Raw genomic sequence first — 10,088 nt, 5'->3', positions numbered from 1 at the left:
GAATGTTTAATAGCTACAGCATGTCAAGTGATTAAATATCGTCAATTTAATCCTCTCATCTAGATTACACTTTAATCCCCGATCTTTAGCAAAATTATTGATAATTAGTTAGTAGTTACACTTTATTCCCTTATAAAAAAACTACCCCCCCCCCTCATAATTTTTAAATGGTCATAACTTTTTAGTACGTTACTTTTTTTAAAAGAATTACACCATGTAAACAAGTATTTTGTTCTTTTTAATTTGAGTATAGTATTATTATAGTTTTTTTCTAATTTAAAAATTGACATGTTACGTGATTAACAGTGTTTAAGGGTGAGTAATAACTGAACTCGTTAACCGAATCGAAATCAACCAAAAACTGATTAACCGAAACCCCAATTAACGAAAACGATTATTGATTTTTTGTACTCTCATTTAACCAAAATTAGCATAACCGAACCATTCATGTTTTCATATATTTCTATCTTTTATATCTCAAGTTCATGTATTTTATATTTATACCCTTTATGTATTTATAGATCTATTTCATGTAGGTATACATCCATTTCATGTATTTATACATAAATTTCATGTCGTTCTAATCAAATGTTTTAGCCCAAGTTTGGTTTGACTATGAACCAAAATCAAATGAATCAAACCAAAAACCATCAATCTAACTTGAATAAACCAAACTGATTAACTGAAAACGAATTGATTAATAAAATAGACTATTGGTGACCTTGATTTATGTTGAGGATAATAATCTAACCAATCCAACAACGCACACCGTGGCAATGTCTGTGTTTCCCACCCCATCGCTCGCACACCTATCGGTTATTAACAAAATCGATTATTGGTGAGCGATAACTAAATTGTTAACCTAAACCAAACTGGAAATAGACGAAACTGATCCGAAATCAACCAAAAATTGAATTTACTGAAACCGAATTAACCAAAAACCGGTTATCAATTTTTTTGTACTCTTGTTTAACCAAAATTTGCTGAATCGGACCGAATCATTCATATTTTCAAATATTTCTAGATTTTATAGATCCAGTTCATATTCCATATTTTATGTCTCCATTTCACATATTTATACTTTTATTTCATGTATTTATACTTCAATTTCATATATTTATAAGCAAATGTTTTAGTCAAAGTTTGGTTTTTTCTATTAACTAAAATCAAATGAACCAAACAAAAAACTGTCAATCTAACAAAAATAACTGAAGTGTTTAATCGAAAACCGATTGAGTGATAAAATAGACTAACCGGTGACTTTGGTTTTGGCTTCGTTGAGGATAATAATCGAACCGACCGAACCATGCACATCACAATGAAATGGATTACCTGATTATGCCGACTTCGACTGTCTCTTAGTCCCAGAGGACATTAATTTATTACCCGTAGGCACTTCATCCCCAAGGAATGGTTGTTTATTTTCAGGGAATTTTAAATTAACCTGATTTTAAAGATGGCCTATGTGACTTTTGATGTATATCTATCACAATGATGGTACAATAAATATTATATGAATAGGAAAACTAACAAAAACGAGTATCGCAATGCGATATGTCGCTCCCGCCGCATCGCGCGGGCATCCTGCTAGTTATAAAAGGTGTATATTACTTATAATGGGTGAAACTAAAACTTAAAAAAAAAGTATCATTTGGCCCACCCTAACTCGATCAATTACTATATATCATATCAAGGGTATTACACTTTTCGTACTTTATTTTTGTATCGGATTGCAACAAATACCTTTTAACTTCAATAAATATAGTCACAGTCCTTTTTGTTAAAAGCATTACGTCCTAAGTCCTTTAGCACTAACTCAGTTAAAATTTTCAGTTAAATATGACATGTGCCTTACACATGAGGGTAAGTTAGTAAATTTACAAAACCAGATTTTAAAAATTAAAACAATATATTTACAAAACATAAACTCAATATCTTTATCTCATTATCTCTCTCTTTCTCTTTCTCTTTTGTTATCCAACCAACCCCCATCACAACGCCACTGTGACAGAGCCACTACCACCACCAAATCCGAGTGAAACAATCGTGTCAAATACAAATATGCTTTCATTGCCTTGCGATTCAAAAAGAAAAAACTTTCAATACCAAACATACTAATTCCTTTGAGTTTTGCAAATACTAATTTTGACCCCATCCACTAACTTTGATTGTTTGCTTTAAAGAATTCATAATAGAGTTACGCATGAAACGTTATATATTTTACTTAGAACATAGAGATATGATATCCACCACTAAGGGGGTGTTTGGCTAAGTTTTTTCACGCCTCCTTATAACTTATTGATTTTTATAAAAGTTAATAAGGAGAAAATGTGTTTGGCAAACTCAAAAGGACTTTTTAAAATGACTTCTCGTATGAGAGGAAAAGTCAATTTTGAAAAGTTAAAAACATTGTGGCTTTTTGAAGCTCCTTATAACTTTTCATAAAAAAATACAAAAAATGCCCTAGGTGCTCCTTATTAACTTATGAAAAAAGTCCCTTTTAGTCATTTTACATGAATAAGCTAAGCCAAACATTAAAAAAAACAACTTATTGACTTATTTATGTTTCCCATCACATAAGCTAATTCAAACACTTTTTTAAAAACTTCTATTAAAAAATTCATAAGTCACTAAGTTCTTTTAACAAAAAGTTCTTTTTAAGTTAAATAAGCTTAGCCAAACACCCCTTAACTTTGATATGATTTCCATTAAATATTTACTCAAAGAATTCCTAACAGAGATACCATGAAACATGGGATCCAAGATGAAATGAAACAGAGATACACGAGAACCCTAAAATGGAACAACTCTTTCCATCCCTTTCTTCCTCGTTTCTGGCAACCAAAACCCTAAACCCATGTCACATCCGCCATGTCACCACCCAAATCCGACAACCCCACCACTTGATCCCACAAATCCAGTCGTCGTCATCATTAGATTCCTCGTACAACCTTCCTCGCGTCTTGTGATTCCAGCGAACGAGAAAAAGTGGTGGTGGTTTCGGAGATGGTCGTGACCGAAGATGGTTATTGTAATTGTGGCCGAGATGATTGTGGCGACATGCGAGGTATATGGTGGTGGTGAGTGATGGTGGGTGTTGTTCTCATGTGGGTCCCCATGACTAGATTTAACCAAAACAATTAACAAAGTTAGTGTTAAAGGACGAAAGGTGTAATGAGTTTGCCAAATAAAGGATTGTGGCAGTAATTATTTAAGTTAAGGACATCCATTGCAATCCGTTACATATATTAAGGACGAAAAATGTAATTTACTCTCGTAGCAATTTTGGATACGTGGAATGTTGGGGGAAATTTAGATTGCATCAGATGATCTGAGAGACGTGTAATCACTTTTAGGTTAAATTATTTCGATAGTACACCCAAAAAATCCAATCATGTACATGTTTAGATTGAAAACAAGAACTTAGTATGTGATTGGTGTAGAATTCATGAACCAGAGTCGGTAATCAAAGAAAATTTCAAATTGGGGATGAAAATCAGTCATAACTGCCTTTTAGCAGTTATTATTTTCTAAATAAAAATTGTCTCCAAAATGCCCTAATTTTTATCTTGAAAATGATAGGAATTTTTAGAAAATTATGTTTTCTAATTCTTTTTTTATTTTTTTGTGAAGCAACTTCATTACAATAATATTTTTCTAATCTTCAGCCATCAGCTCTTCCCCTTAGACCCTGCCAAGCAATATCGCCCCTTGGATCTTGCTAAGGGGGTGTTCCCCCTTGAAACCCCCAACCATTTAGGGTTGGCATAACTTGGTTAACTCGATCTGTCAAGACACGGACACGTTAAGACACGAACCCGAAATACGTAAACATGAATACGTCACGGAATCTTATCGTGTCAGATTTTCGAAACACGAACCCGTTAATAAGCAGGTCACACGAAACGAACTGTTAAGACATGAGAAATTACCAGTGTATCATACAACCTCTTTAAGAGACGACCACGACCTGTAAAAACATGAACACGACCTTTTTAAGACACGAGCGCGACCAAACGAACACAATCAAATTCTCCATTTTGGTTAACAAATAATACATAGTTGACAATTTATAACAGAAAACTAATCTCTAACAATATGTTGACAATTTTCATATCAACCAATTCACATAACTATGAATCATAATTTTTCGTATCTTTAACAGGTCATTTCGTGTAACCTGTTTATTAACAGGTTTGTATTCGTGTTTTGAAATCTGATACAAAAAGATTTCATGTATCTCCACGGCCCAATTTCAATGTACACGATTTCACTATTTCACTTCAAAGTTCAAAGTTTATAACACTTTCATTATAACAATGTACTACACAATTTCGATATTTCACTATTCAATACTGAAACAGAAAATACAAATCTTTACTATATAATAAAAAAAGAAACCACTTTATGACACTTGTCATCATATTAGGGCATCTCTTATAGATAATTATTATTTTAGTTTAATTTTTTCTAACTAATTATAGATAACCCTCCTCCTAAATATTATTTAGTTTAATATCTTATGGATAATTATTATTTAGTTTAATCTTCTTCTCATTTATAATATTATTTATTTGAATTAATTATTACTTTTATATTTATGTATTTACTTCAAATTCAAACTTAATTATCTAATTTGATATTAACTATAAATTTGAACATTTTGTTTAGTTTGTTATCAAATAGATTTTACGAAACTTAAAATAAAATTAACTTATATTATACATCATTTATACATTTACGGAGTTTTAAATAAAGGGTTAAATTTATTGAGACTTCGTTAACAAATTTTGCAACAACAGAATAATCTATTTTTATCACGAAAACCAAACTTTGTGTTAATATATTAAATATGTTTATTTTCACTGTACAAAATTACATTTACTCGACCCATGTGATACATGAGATTTTAAGATATAACTTTTTATTATTTGATGTATAAAATTAGATTTATTCGATTCGTACAATACACAGGGTTTTTTTAAGGATATATATATATATTTTTTATTATTTAGTACAGAAAATTACTTTTATTCAAACCGTGTAATACACATATTTTTTAAAATGTATTTCTTTTTTGTTATTTGGTATATAAAATTATATTTATTCAACCCGTGCAATAAATGAGGTTTTTAAAGATATATTGTTTTATTATTTGGTATATAAAATTTATTTATTCAACCCGTGTAATACACATGGTTTTAAAGATATGACTTTTTTATTTCATTTTTAAAGATATATTGTTTTATTATTTAGTATATAAAATTTATTTATTCAACCCGTGTAATACACGAGGTTTTAAAGATATAACTTTTTTGTTTCGTATATAAAATTACATTTATTCAACCCGTACAATATTGTTCTTATAGATATAATTTTTTATTATTTAATAAATAAGATTATATTTATTCAACCCGTGCAATAAATGAGGTTTTTAAAGATATATTGTTTTATTATTTACTATATAAAATTTATTTATTCAACCCGTGTAATACACGGGGTTATAACCTAGTATATCTATATATAATAATCGTTCAACATATTCATAAACATATGTATGCTCAGATAACACGCATCTAACGAATCAAACCTGCACACAATCAATCGTCTTATAACATCGAATGGAAAACTCACCTTTGATCTCGCACGACACGGTTGAACTTTGAACTTTGAAGTCTAAACTGAACCGAAAGAATTTAAACAGAACAGAAAGAATTTAATTGAATCGAAAGCGACGCCTAAATGTGTGAACCAAATTGGGAATGGTGGTGTTTGTGTTTGTGTTTGTGTGAGAGATCAAAAATTAGTGTTTTGATTGTGGAAAAAGAACTATGTGTGTTTGTGTATAATTCATCCCAGGTCCCAAGACTGATAACCCCACGTCCATATCCACATATAATATTTTTAAATTTAAATTTAAATTTATTAACATGTACTTAACGGGTCTTAACAGGTTAACAGGTTTTAACCTGTTTAGAAACGAAACCTATTAAGGTCTTATCGTGTCGACTTGTTTTAGGCACGAAACCAGTTAGGTCAAACACGAAACATAATAACTTCGTGTAGGTTCGTGTCGTGTTATCGTATTCGTGTCAGAATTGCCAGCCTTATGGCCATTGATTATGGGCTCCGCTCGAACACATAGAACTATAACAAACTCAAATAAGTGTGCACTCACGCACCTCTTAACTTGTTTGATATGTATTACAATTCACTTACAAAGTTAATCTCAATTACACTAAAATATCTAACATAAAGTAATAGACTGATTTTGACTTTAGAGTCACCATATTGTACCAAAGTATGAGTTACCATTTATGCATGCCTTTAGTTAACGTGTTACCTTTTCGAAATGGGTAAATTTTTAGCTAATAGTTAGAGTCGTATAAGATATCGAAGTTAATTTAAACTATATCCCATTACATGTTAGATATTTGAATCCGGTTTTAGGCTAATGGGTGTGGGGCTCGGCAAGGGGTTGGGGGGATGTCACGTGCGACGGGGAGGATGGTTATCACTTATGTCGTGTTTGTGAACTTCCGTAGAGATGCTCACCCGAATGAACATGCCCGATATCACGCATTGAGTGGTGCAAAATGGTGTTTGCGAACATACGCAAAATGGTGTTTGCTAACATACGCAAAATTGTGTTTGTGAACATACCTTGTACACATGTGTTCACATACGTCGTGGCTTGCATAGCTTTGTATATTTTATAGCACATCGACTATAACATGTATTTAGACGTGTGACATGATGTTGGAAATTTAAAGATGTGAAAAAATTAGTCTACAACACTAGAAGGTAATTCAAACTTCAATTTGGCCATTTATTCAAATAAGAGTGATCACTCGGTTTTTGATCAATATTAGGAGAATAACTTTATTGAATGTTGTGAACGGTTATATGGTGCCATTATGCCAACACCCCATCTCACATCTACTTGATACAATTAATTTGACATGTAGGTGTTATGAGTTATTACGTTTGTTTGGTTTTTTGCTATACGTATCCAGAAGACGGTTTCTTTCTCATTGCTATCCTTTAACCCATGGCCTAGTCGGCCCAAATTTGCTTCTTCCACGAGCCCAATGCTTCTTCCACGAGCCGAATCTTGCTACCATTAATTAGCGGATCACACGGTCCGCTAAACAAGGATGGCACAATTGACCCCATGGATTGCTACCTTCTGGTTTGGAACAAGACTCGACCTTGAGTCTTGCATATGACCTGAGATGTGGCCCACAAACTCCCTAGTTCATGTCTACCTGTTCCAAGCCCAAAAGTACCAGCCTAGTCGAAATTCAGGCCCGAACTGTAAGATTAAATATATTATGTTTAATATTTAATCTATAGCCATCTTAATCATTTACATTATAGAGATCGAAATATATTAGAACCTATTATTAATTAGTTGGTAATTGTTGATGGACCATATTACCCTTAGTAACTAATTAGGTTTCCTCCTGGGTGCTTATATAAGGAGAATAAGGTGGAGGTTTAAGGGTTACTCAGTTTCACAATTCACACCCCATAAGCCATAACATCATCACGAAACCTCCTCTCCTAAACCGATACCCTTTTCGGTTTCTAAGTCCCCATCATCAGTTAGCATCCTAAGGAGGAACCAAATCAAGATGACAGGCATGTCGAACTCTCTCACAGGATTCTCCTCTGCACTATCTGCTGTGACAGGTATGATTTATTTGTTTTCCTTCATGCACAAACAGAACTGAACCAACATGTGGTATCAGAGCATATGTTGATTAGTCAGTTCTGTTTTCGTATCCATAATTCTGGGATTGAAACTTGGAAAACGGAATTTTTTTGAAACCGTATGAACTTGACAGCCGGTTTCGAGTCATCAGAATCGACTCGAAATCATGATTTTCGATGAAAGGATTAATTGTTTGTTCACCGAATTAACTGGATCATGTTTTAGCCGAAATCTGTTTAGTAAAATTATTAAAAATTCAGGTTTTGGGTTCCAGAATTTTATTTTTTATGATTAGGGTTCATCATGTTTATGTGAAAATTCGAATATTCTGTTATGTTTTGGAATATGATTTGGATTATTAAGTGTTTTTCCTGATTTTGATCTAATTTTGTCCTCTAAAATTTTTTAGAAAACTGTTAAAAGATAAAGAGATTTAAATTTCGAAATCAGTTAACAGAATTAGATCAGCTTAAACAGGAAAGGGTATCTTTTAATCCCTTAGATTTCGAATTTTCGGTTATGATATCAAATTAACAGCTGTTAGCGAGGTTGCTACTCGAGACCACGAGGTTGCTACTCGCAACCATGAGGTTGCTACTCGCAACCATGAGGTTGCTACTCGCAACCATAACGTCATTAGTCGAGACCATGAGGTTGCTACTCGCAACCATAACGTCATGACTCGCAACCATGAGGTTGCTACTCGCAACCATAACGTCATTAGTCGCAATCATGAGGTTGCTACTCGCAACCAGAATGTCATCACTCGCAACCATGAGGTTGCGACTCGCAACCATAACGTGATTAGTCGAAACCGTAGTTGCGACTCGCAACCATAACGTGACTAGTCGAAACCGTAGTTGCGACTCGCAACCATAACGTGACTAGTCGAAACCGTAGTTGCGACTCGCAACCATAACGTCATTAGTCGAAATCGTGGTTGCGACTCGCAATCTCATTATTTTAGTTCGATCCGCGCTAACGGGTGGTTTGCTATTAAATAAATGGTTTTTGTAATTTACTTAGTTAATTAATCAGAATCAGATAATGTTTTACAAAACCAGAAATAGCTTAACTTGAATGAGCTTTTGATATATCATTTCTGGCCAAAGCTGACTTGATACATCTACTTATCATTCAAGTATTACGAAAGCTATGCTAAGTGTGCATCATAAGCATGAATGTTTTAATATCTGGCCAAAGCTGATTTAATTCTTTCATAGATGGCATACTTAGCAAGTGCATAACTAAAGTGATTGTTTCAATTTCTGGCCAAAGCTGATTTGTTACAACCACTTTGCACATATGCTTAAATGATTACACTTCTGGCCAAAGCTGTTTTGTTTTCGTTTAAGTAGAATTTTTTAGTTAAGTCTATTATTTTGATGTTAGTAATAGACATTATCACAGCTTCATTATGTAAAATGGTCATTATTTTGCCTGCCTTAGTTTAACGTGCCCATAGATCACATTAGTTTTTTCTTCCTTAGTATCATAACTTGCTCATCTTATTTCCACTATCAGCACCCAACTGCGGGATTCCACCTTTGACTGGTGATAACTTTGCTGCATGGAAGGATGCTCTCATGCTTACTCTCGGATTGCTTGATTTCGATTATGCTCTAAGAGAGAAAAAGCCAGCGGACCTTACCACTCAAAGTACTGCTGCTGAGCAGTTAACTCATGAAAAGTGGACTAGGTGTAACCGCATGTCTCTCATGTTTATGAAGCAATCCATAAGCAATGCAATCAGGGGAGCTATTCCTGATTCTGAAGATGCTAAAACCTACTTGGAACATGTGGAGGCTCAGTTCAAAGGGACGTCTAAGGCGCATGCTAGTACTCTTATTCTTAAGCTGGTGACAACTAAGTATGATGGGAGGAGCGGCATTCGCGAGCACATCATGATGATGAACGACATGGCCAATAAGCTGAAGGGGCTGGAAATGGAAATCAGTGATGGTTTCCTTGTTCATTTCATCATTACTTCGCTTCCTTCTTCTTTTGAAGCATTCAAGATCAACTACAACACTCAGAAGGAAAAATGGACGATGAGTGAGCTGGTCGCCATGTGCGTACAGGAGGAGGAGCGTATGAGGATGGATCGCCATACTGATGTTGCCAACTTTACTACCTCCAATCCTAAGAAAAGGAAGCACAATTATCAGAGGAAGGATGCTTCTAAAGTCCATAAGTCTAATCCTAACTCTAATGCAAGTGCACCTTCCAGCTCTAAGAACTCCTTAGGCAGTATCCGCTGCAAGTTCTGTAAAAAGACAGGACACATGCAGAAGGAATGCCCTGACTTTAAGGAGTGGCTGGCTAAGAAAGGTAACGATTATTTTATGATACTTGAGTCCTATAATTTAAG

Source organism: Helianthus annuus, chromosome 11 (assembly GCF_002127325.2).
Source record: "Helianthus annuus cultivar XRQ/B chromosome 11, HanXRQr2.0-SUNRISE, whole genome shotgun sequence".
Classification (NCBI taxonomy): domain Eukaryota; kingdom Viridiplantae; phylum Streptophyta; class Magnoliopsida; order Asterales; family Asteraceae; genus Helianthus; species Helianthus annuus.
Note: the sequence above shows the minus strand (reverse complement) of the source record.